The sequence below is a fragment of the Typopeltis vanoorti genome, chromosome 6 (assembly GCF_054136105.1).
Source record: "Typopeltis vanoorti isolate ZY-2024b chromosome 6, IOZ_Tvanoo_1.0, whole genome shotgun sequence".
In the NCBI taxonomy this organism is placed as follows: domain Eukaryota; kingdom Metazoa; phylum Arthropoda; class Arachnida; order Uropygi; family Thelyphonidae; genus Typopeltis; species Typopeltis vanoorti.
Window position 1 is genome coordinate 141243542 of NC_143554.1, and position 8783 is coordinate 141252324.

Sequence of the window (8783 nt, forward strand, 5' to 3'; positions counted from 1 at the left end):
ATATATATATATATATATATATATATATATATATGGACATTGCAAGGTATCAACTGAGAGGGACACATGGCCTGTGCTGTTGTCGGTAAAATTGTGAGGGCCTTTGCTCTTCTTATTAACAGAAGAACATATGAGAACAAAAGAAAGAACATTAGCGAAAGGACAGTGGCCTGAATTTCTCCTGCATTGATGCCGAAATGTACAGAAACGAAGCATCCTCCATGATAAGCAGTGAACGACCAGAGAGAAATCGGCGGTTGAACTACAAAGAGTTAGCAGTGGACCATAAAACTTGGTGAGCAGGACTTTATGCAAGACCCAATCAGAAGCCTTGTCAATGTCTAGATTCTCGGAATCCGTACTGTGGCAATAATTAACCACTTGGCTCCTGAGTGATTGATTTAATACTTATACTTTGTTTATTCCTACACCCAACAAATCATGTTTAGTTCGATGTTATTGTGGAAGATTGGAATTTAATATATTGGTTTTTCTAACAACACCAGAGCTGCAAATGTTCTTCAGTTTCAGGCGATTTTTAAATCGTCAAGCGAAATTGGGAGAACTGTTATTGAGGGCATTGGAAGAACGCCATTGAAAAGGATTACCATGCTGAACAGTCAAAATTTACAGAAAAGTGAAGAAAGAAAGAATTTCTATTTCAGATTTTTATTTTTAAACAATGAAATATGGAAGTACAAGGCCTATCCTGAAAACATCTAAAATGATATTATCTCATTCACAAAGTAGTGCATCGTGAAAGTCCCCTCTCATTCAGCAACCATTTTTCATTTCTGAATGGTTTTAAATTTTTACTATTTTTTTTCAGGTTAAGGAAATACAACAACGGCTTGCAGAAATCAATCTTGAGCCCATATCTCTGGCCGGCTTCGAACAGGTGAGTAACGTGTTAGACTAAATATTTGACACTTATATTTACAATTTCTTTGAGTGTACGCATTAAGTCATTTTTTGTTTTCAGTTTGAATTTTTTCCTTAAATAACTTTTACTTACAAATACTTGTATATACCACAAGAAAGAAACTATATATTCTATTAATCTGTGTATAAATTAAGTTCCTTCAGTGTCTACGAACTCTGAAATTGGAAGGCCAATATGGAAGCCTTGGGGTAACCAAAACCAGCGCCATCATAGTAGGGTTGCCCACTTATTAGATTGTGAATCCCAAATTTTTCCTGCCTTACAAGGTTTTTCTGATATTTGTGAAGGTGCATCAATAACCTTTCTAAAATATCCATGGTGTCGCTGAGAGAATGATCAGGTTAACTAAACTCCTCTTAAGGAGATCCTCTCCTTTCAATTTCATGTCGACGATTTGTCCCTGCCTCATACTTCTCTCATTATTTTCGTGATCTTGTTCCAGTGACTTGGCAATATAATTCTTCCGATTTTCTCTAAACCTATAACCTCGTGGTCTTTATTCCATATACTTTCCTTCCGGAAGTCTTCTTTACACACTTCCCTTCAAGGAATTGAACATTCAGATAGCATTCATGGCATTTAATCGTGTTTGGGTCAAATTTCTTGTACTACACGCGGAACATTTATAAGACCTTTTTCAAGTAAATACTACTTTTTGGTGATTTAGTAAAATTTTCTCTAACAAACCCAGTTTTTCCCTCCTTCAAAGAAGCAAAATGGTGCAGGTGTGCTAATATATAAGCGGTTTTTCTTTAAATCTATATTATTATTATCCCCTCTTGTGCCACCTAAGAATGAAATCTCCAGTCTATCTCTCTGGGGCCGTCTCCTTTTCGAACTCTGAAAAATTTGTTTGTTTCAGCAGCGCCAGTCAGATTCCTAGGACAGAAGAATTCTTGCTCAGAGAAACTTTCCCAGCGTTCTAACAGCTACCTAAATTCGTTAAATATATGTAGCGTCTGTAGAGAACTCAGTTTGCAGTCATGGCCCTATCCTTTCTAATAATTCTTTACCGTCCCCATATGCATAGATTGAAACTTTTATGAGTGGTAAATTAGTCTCATGTTCAAGCAAAACTCAGGCATACATAGTAAAATATGTTTATTAAAGATCTAAAGAGTTTACAATTAGGTTTAAACATATCAAAAGCTTATCACAATACCTATGCTAAATCAAGCGACAATTATAAATGAACACTCTAGTGTAGTGGTCTCCAAACTTTTTTGATCGCGTACCCCAAGACAGAAAAAATTAACAGCGTGTACCCTCAATTGATTAAGCAAAAATCTATTGTAATAATCCATTTATCTATTTTGTGAGGATTAATTTGTAAAATTTAAATATAATTCATTTACTATTGATAACATCAAACACTTTTAAAAAATGTAAGCAATGTTGATAATATTAATTCACTATTTCTAGTGTAAACGTAAAAGTAAGCATAAAAAGGCGTTGGAATTGCACAGAAACAATATATACTAAAAAATCGTTAAACTTACTACTAATAGTCAAATAATTAATACAACTGTGGCGTCATCTGTAGATAGCAGGATAACTAAGCAATTTTCCTTCTCTTAGTTGGGTTTTGTCCTTATTATTTCCATTGTTTGTAGAGCACTAAGATGCTCTACAAACAATGGAAATAATAAGGAGTAAGAGATTTACTCCCTAGTTTCAAAAAACACGACAGCTTTGCCTCGGACGATTATGTGTGCAAAGTCGCCCAATGTGCGCTACTCGCAAATTTAAGTTTACAGGATCTTTGTCTTTGTCTATATTAGATATAATTGAGTTTAATTGATGAAAGAAAGTAATATTCTTTATCTTTAATTAATTACTTATTTTTTTCCTATCAATATAAAACTTTTTTGACTTACCCCCACGCATCTACTGACAGTATGCTTACAGTGGGGTACACGTACCACACTTTGGAGACCACTGCTCCTAGTTAATGAACATATAACTCATATCCTCTGGTCAATTAAAACACATTTAGCATGGGAAAATACAAGTTTACAATTTTATCTTCAAACGCTAACACAGACCACACCACATTAATTAGGTCTCGCACAAGAATTTAAGTCCTCCTATTACCAGTCCAATGGAGCCAAGTTACAATGCATATAAGTCATTCAAAAAGTTCTCTAGGGAATTGTCCATTTTTCTTCCAGCTAGAAATTGATTCACCCTTTTCCTCTAATGCTAATTGTTAATAAAATAAGAAACCTCTGTACATTACCACTGCCGCATGAGGCAGTGGTAATACTAATTTATTGCTTCAGTGGGTTGCGTCCACGTGGAGGTCACTTCGCCAGTTACGTGCACCATTTTCTGCACTCTGCTGGGCAAACGCTCGTCTCGCTGGTCACTATTGTCTGACTGCCCATCTCCCTGGACGAACTTTCTGTTGTCTTATTCCGGTAGCACTTCTACCGATGGCCTGAGTCGGTGAATGCCGCCATTTCGCCCGATACTCGCCAGTCAGCAACTGGGAGAAACTTGCAGTCCGATGCCGTAGAATTCCCTTCAGCTGGTCAGCAACGTGGGTCCGAGTGAAAACAGGAACAGAAAAAAAACGGCGCTTGAAACCCGAGCGAACCCACATTTATTATACCTTGTTGCGCCCTCTTTTCGCTGCAGAAGCTTTCTCACGGCGCCTTCCTATTGGTCCTTAAGTCACAACTCTTCTTCTCAAGAACGCTCTTTTCGGGGGAACGCCAGTTCAATTCTCTTTCCACGAATGCCTTCGCTTTAGGTGTTACGCTTAGCGTGGGTAACTCACACGCAACCTTTGGACTTTTGTTTGCATTGACAAAGATTTTGCATAGAGTATATTTTCTTACTAGTGTTTTCAAACAACAATAGTTCTATCTAGACAGACAAATTCCTTCTTTTTTGTACTTCATTTTAAGGTAATTCAATTATGTTCTCTATTAACAATTGGTTTGTTTACTAACAGTACAAGGATTTCTTGGTTATTATTGTATTCTTGCTAAATCTTGAATGAATGATCATTTTGATGAAAAGGTCCTTATTCAAGATCTAATAATAAATTGGATGGGCAGCAGTAATCAGGGTAGTTGCCGAAATAATATCCACTGTTATTAACCGAAATAATAACAACATTAATTCGGTTAAACAATACTAATATAGTATTGTTCATAATATAGTATTGGAAAACTCGACAACTCTGAATAGATTACCTGCAATGCCTGTCACTCTCCGGTCGTTTGCATTGAAGCTCCTCAGAGTTGTCGACCTTTCCATCTTATTAAATGATTCTACGTGTACCTATCTGAGACAGTTTTCCATCCGTTTGAATACACACTATGTTGACAAAATTATTTGGATCCCTTACGTACCATGAAAATATCGGATCCTATCACATTCTGATATTCAGGGAATGCCTGCATGCCTTTGGTAATAAAAGGTGGGAAGTGCTACATGTTTTGCATTGTACTCGACTTCAATTTGCTACGTTCGGCTCAAATCACAAATTTGCCACCTTCAGAGGATAGTTGGGTCATCAGTGGTTTTTCTGTCCTTGGCATTGCTACACATCTCAGTATACCAAAATCCACCATTATTTACCTCATTCGCAGATGGAAAGTTGATAGTGCTACCACAGCAGGAAAATGCCCAGGAAGGCCATAGATACCCACTGACTGATATCGATGAGCTCTGTCTCGGAATGAAAACAGGTTCTTTTGAGCAACATATCACGTTTCCAAACGTTTCTCTCTGATGATCGTGTTTGGATAGAGATATTACCTGGGGAACAGTTCCGCTAGGATTGAATTTCCAACTGTCACGTTTCGTAGAGGCTTGTTAACGGTATATGAACCAAGACCCCATCAGATGGATGGGGTCTTGGTTCATTGGTAGACGTGCTCGAAACCATGAGGTCTCATGGCTACTGGACATCCTATTCAACTTCATGCTTCCGGCGTTTTGGAAGCACTTCGGCAACAATGACCTTTGCTTTTTTCAGCAGTACAAAGCTCCATGCTTGTCCGAGACTGGTTTCCACGAAATAACGTTGAATCGTCGGACTGACCTACTCAGAGTCCAGACTCGTTCCCCATCGAACATCATTGTGACAAAATAAGACGCCAAATTCGCTCCAGAGCATAGTGGCCATCCTCAGCATCAACAATGGGGTTAGTTTCGCGCGAGCAAAGGAATAATTCTGTTGCGACGTATCATAAATTAGTTGAAAGCATTCCCGGATAAGATATTTACTGTCATTTTGATTCAGGCCAAAGGTCGTCCCAGCTGGTAGTAGCAATGTGATTAAAACGGTTTTTTTTTTTTTTACCACAACTAGGTGACAAATACTTTCGGAAGAATTGTGCATATATATATACATACATACACATTATACATATATTATTATTATTATTATTATTATTATTATTATTAGCGGATTCCGAATTATCAGTGCATCTTTATTTCAAAACTTCTAGTAATCTGTTTAACAGGTTCATTGCCAATCACGCGAAATCGCGCGATGCGATTCCTCACCAAACGGCCGATCACGCGTTATCGCGTGGACATCGCTAACTAAATAAAACAATAAAAAAAATTTGCCCACCACACGAAATTCCAATTTTCAGCTTGGCAATGAAAATGTTAAAGAGATTCGCCTACCTTGTTGGCCAAGTGGTTAGCGTATTGGTCCTCTAACTAACAGACTGCAGATTCGAAACCTGCCGTGTGCTTAGAAGTTTGTGATTGTCTTTAGGCGGAAGACTGATGTTTCAAGCTGCTTGAAGAAGTTCGATTTTGATTTTTAAAGCAATGTTTCCGGATTATGTAATAAATTAAAAAAAAACAGAAAAAATGATAAAAACGATCCTTAGCCAGTCAACAACGGTATTAATGTAGTAATTTTTTACAACCTTTTGTCAGTGTGGTGCATGTGATTACATATATTTTTAATTATTGATTTAATATGCGAATGTTTTTGTTTTATTCGATTATACGAACTGACATTTCCCTCCTCTATGAATATAAAGCTGCTATAGCTAATTGTATGGATTAATGAATATTAATCCATACAATCTAATCTTTATGGTGCATTCATTCCCAGAATATAAAATCGAAGTGAACACAACCGACGTGATTAGATTTCACGCATTCTGCAACATTTAAATAGAACATTTCACAATATGACTGACATTAATTATAGATATCGTCGAAATATTTTACAGGTTTTAGCATTCCAGACAGCTTGTGCGAACTGTCAGCCGGCCTTCACAGGATCAGGATATTTTAACTTGAATCGTACCTTCATATTGGGCGTAAGTATGAATAGATCGCTTAGCATGTGACATTTGTTTGATTTCGTATATCATTTATCGATATAACTCTTTAGTTGTATTGTTGCTTACACAGAAATATATTTCGAAACTTTACATCACATTAGAGATATTATTTAAGTTTTAAAGTAAAAGATTTTTAATTATTTTTATTTATTCGTATAAAATAATAACGGATCTTTATTTATTTTTTGAAAATTTATCATCGATCATTTGAAATATTTATTATTAAAATTATTTATTAAACTTACAAATAATATTCTTAAACATAACAAAAATCGATATAATACTTATTTAATTCCTTTTCAACTTTTCTCTTTCAAAGTTGATGTATTTTTATTGTTATTATGTTCTCGGCCTTTTGGCTTAGATCATATATAGTGTATAGTTTCTGTTCTTAACCGTTAATATCGGTACGAGTCCCATCGGGTTTCACGATATTTAACGGGAAATTTGCAGAACTTCCTAAACCCCAGACTGGGGAAATATCAAACACTTGGTGGTGGGAATAGTTAGGCTCCCCCATCTGATCATGCCCTCCATTCTGCCGCGTGTGCGTACTCTCGGAATTGAGGTTGACGCCACAATACCGGCAAGGGCGATGGCGAAAGCTATCATAGACTGCGTCGGCGCAGAGAACATTTTTGGATTTACCCCTTATGGGGGAGGAAGATACCAGGTAGTGACCAAAAATATCGAGACCAGAGAAAAGCTTCTCAAAGGGTTTGACTGTGGCAAAGTAAAAGTATCTCCCTTCATGGTTGGGAGCATCCTGAGAACCCTTAAGATACCACGATTTCCCCTGGAATACGCAGAGAACAACGATATAATTCACATCGTATTCTCTAAGTGGGGAGTTGTACGGGAAATCCAGGTTCACAATGACTCAGACAATCCTGAGTGGAAGTCAGGGGAGGTAACTATCTCTCTTGAAATGAGGACCGAAGTTCCTAACTTTGTCCTCATAGGATCTTCCCGGGTAATGGTAAATTACCCAGGCGTCAAAAAGCAGTGCTTTAGATGTAGTGCCTTTAATCATCTTGGGGCAGACTGCCCTCGCATAAAATGCAAGAACTGCCTAAAAATTGGCCACAACCAAGAAAAATATGAGGCAGCTTGTTTGAAATGTGGGGTCACTGACCACAAAGTCGACACCTGCCCATCCAGAACCCTCGCAGAGAAGATGGGTGGTGCAGTCACATCAGCAACAAAACCAACTAATGAAAAGGTCACAATACAGGAAGAGTTTCTGCCTCTTGAGGCCACTCCTGATCATGCCGCCATGTCTAAGACAACGAAAAGGGTAAGGGAGGGAAACCAACCAGAATTGCAGAGACGAGCAATGCGATCCCAACAGAAGAGACTGACAATGCAGAAACCATCATGGTAACTCCCACTGACGAAAGCGAAGCTACCACTGCCAATATAGACATCGCCAATTCAGATACAGTAGAAGAAGCTGTAGGAGAGATGGAGACGAACACCAAAACTTCCAAACGGCCATTAAGTCCGCAGGAAGAAGAGCTGACAAATCTCAAAACAGCAAAAGTATCTGAAACCGAACACCCAGAAGTCCCTCATGCAAAAGCAGGAGAGACTCTAAAACATCTCCTTAGAGGTATGCCCGGGGTGGCAGAAAAGTTTAAAGAGGCAATAGATAAAGTAGGAGAACCTGAACTCCTCCTCACAGGGAAATATGGACCTGACATCGTCAGTGCAAAATGGGGTGACCGAAGAGGTCACCCCATTTTGCACTGACGTTGATGATGTTGATGACATCAGCAAAATTACCCCTGAGCAAGTAGAGGTAGCCCTGGATATAGACGAGGAGGCAGCTTCGGCGTTCTACATTGCTCTCTTCAAACTAGACATGGCCAAGGGAAGTGAGGTGGCCAAAAGAATCATAACAGCCCACAACAAAAGAAAGGAACAGTAACCACCTTGTGGATTTTTCTACTCAGTTTCACTGGGTTTTAGCTCCCACAGGTGGGGGAGGACCTGAGAACCCGAGCGGCGAAGGCTTACAGCGAGGCGGGGCAGTTCCTTGTGAGCTGCATCACTCGGGCCAGATTCTTCCTCCACCTTTAAGTTTACCTTTCAATTTTTGCTTTTCTCTGTACTTTTTTTTGTTTGTTTTGTTACATGTTTCCTTTTTAGGATTTTTCCTTTTTGTAAAGTGAAAAAAAAAAAAAAAAAAAAAAAAAATATATATATATATATATATATATATATATATATATATACATTTAAGTTTATTTACATTTTTCTAATACGTTTATATATCGTATGTTAATTTATTATTTATTAATATTTATTAATTTATATGTTAATATGTTATGCTTTCATTTCGCTTTTAATAAAAGAAAATATAAATCCAAATTTGCAAGCTAGCTGTGAATGCTAGGATTATTCTAAGAAGCGTTTATGAGGGGTGGGAATATACAGGATATCTTCAGATGTTATATTTCTGTCTTCTAAGGCACTTCTTGCTTGATCTCTCCACTTAGATGTTTTTGTCC

General features: G+C 37.7%; 1 pseudogene; it reads left to right on the forward strand.

Annotated features, from left to right (window-relative positions):
- The first annotated feature begins 6609 nt into the window (after nucleotides 1-6609).
- On the forward strand, nucleotides 6610-6731 carry LOC150105992 (U2 spliceosomal RNA; annotated as a pseudogene).
- The last annotated feature ends 2052 nt before the right edge of the window (nucleotides 6732-8783 follow it).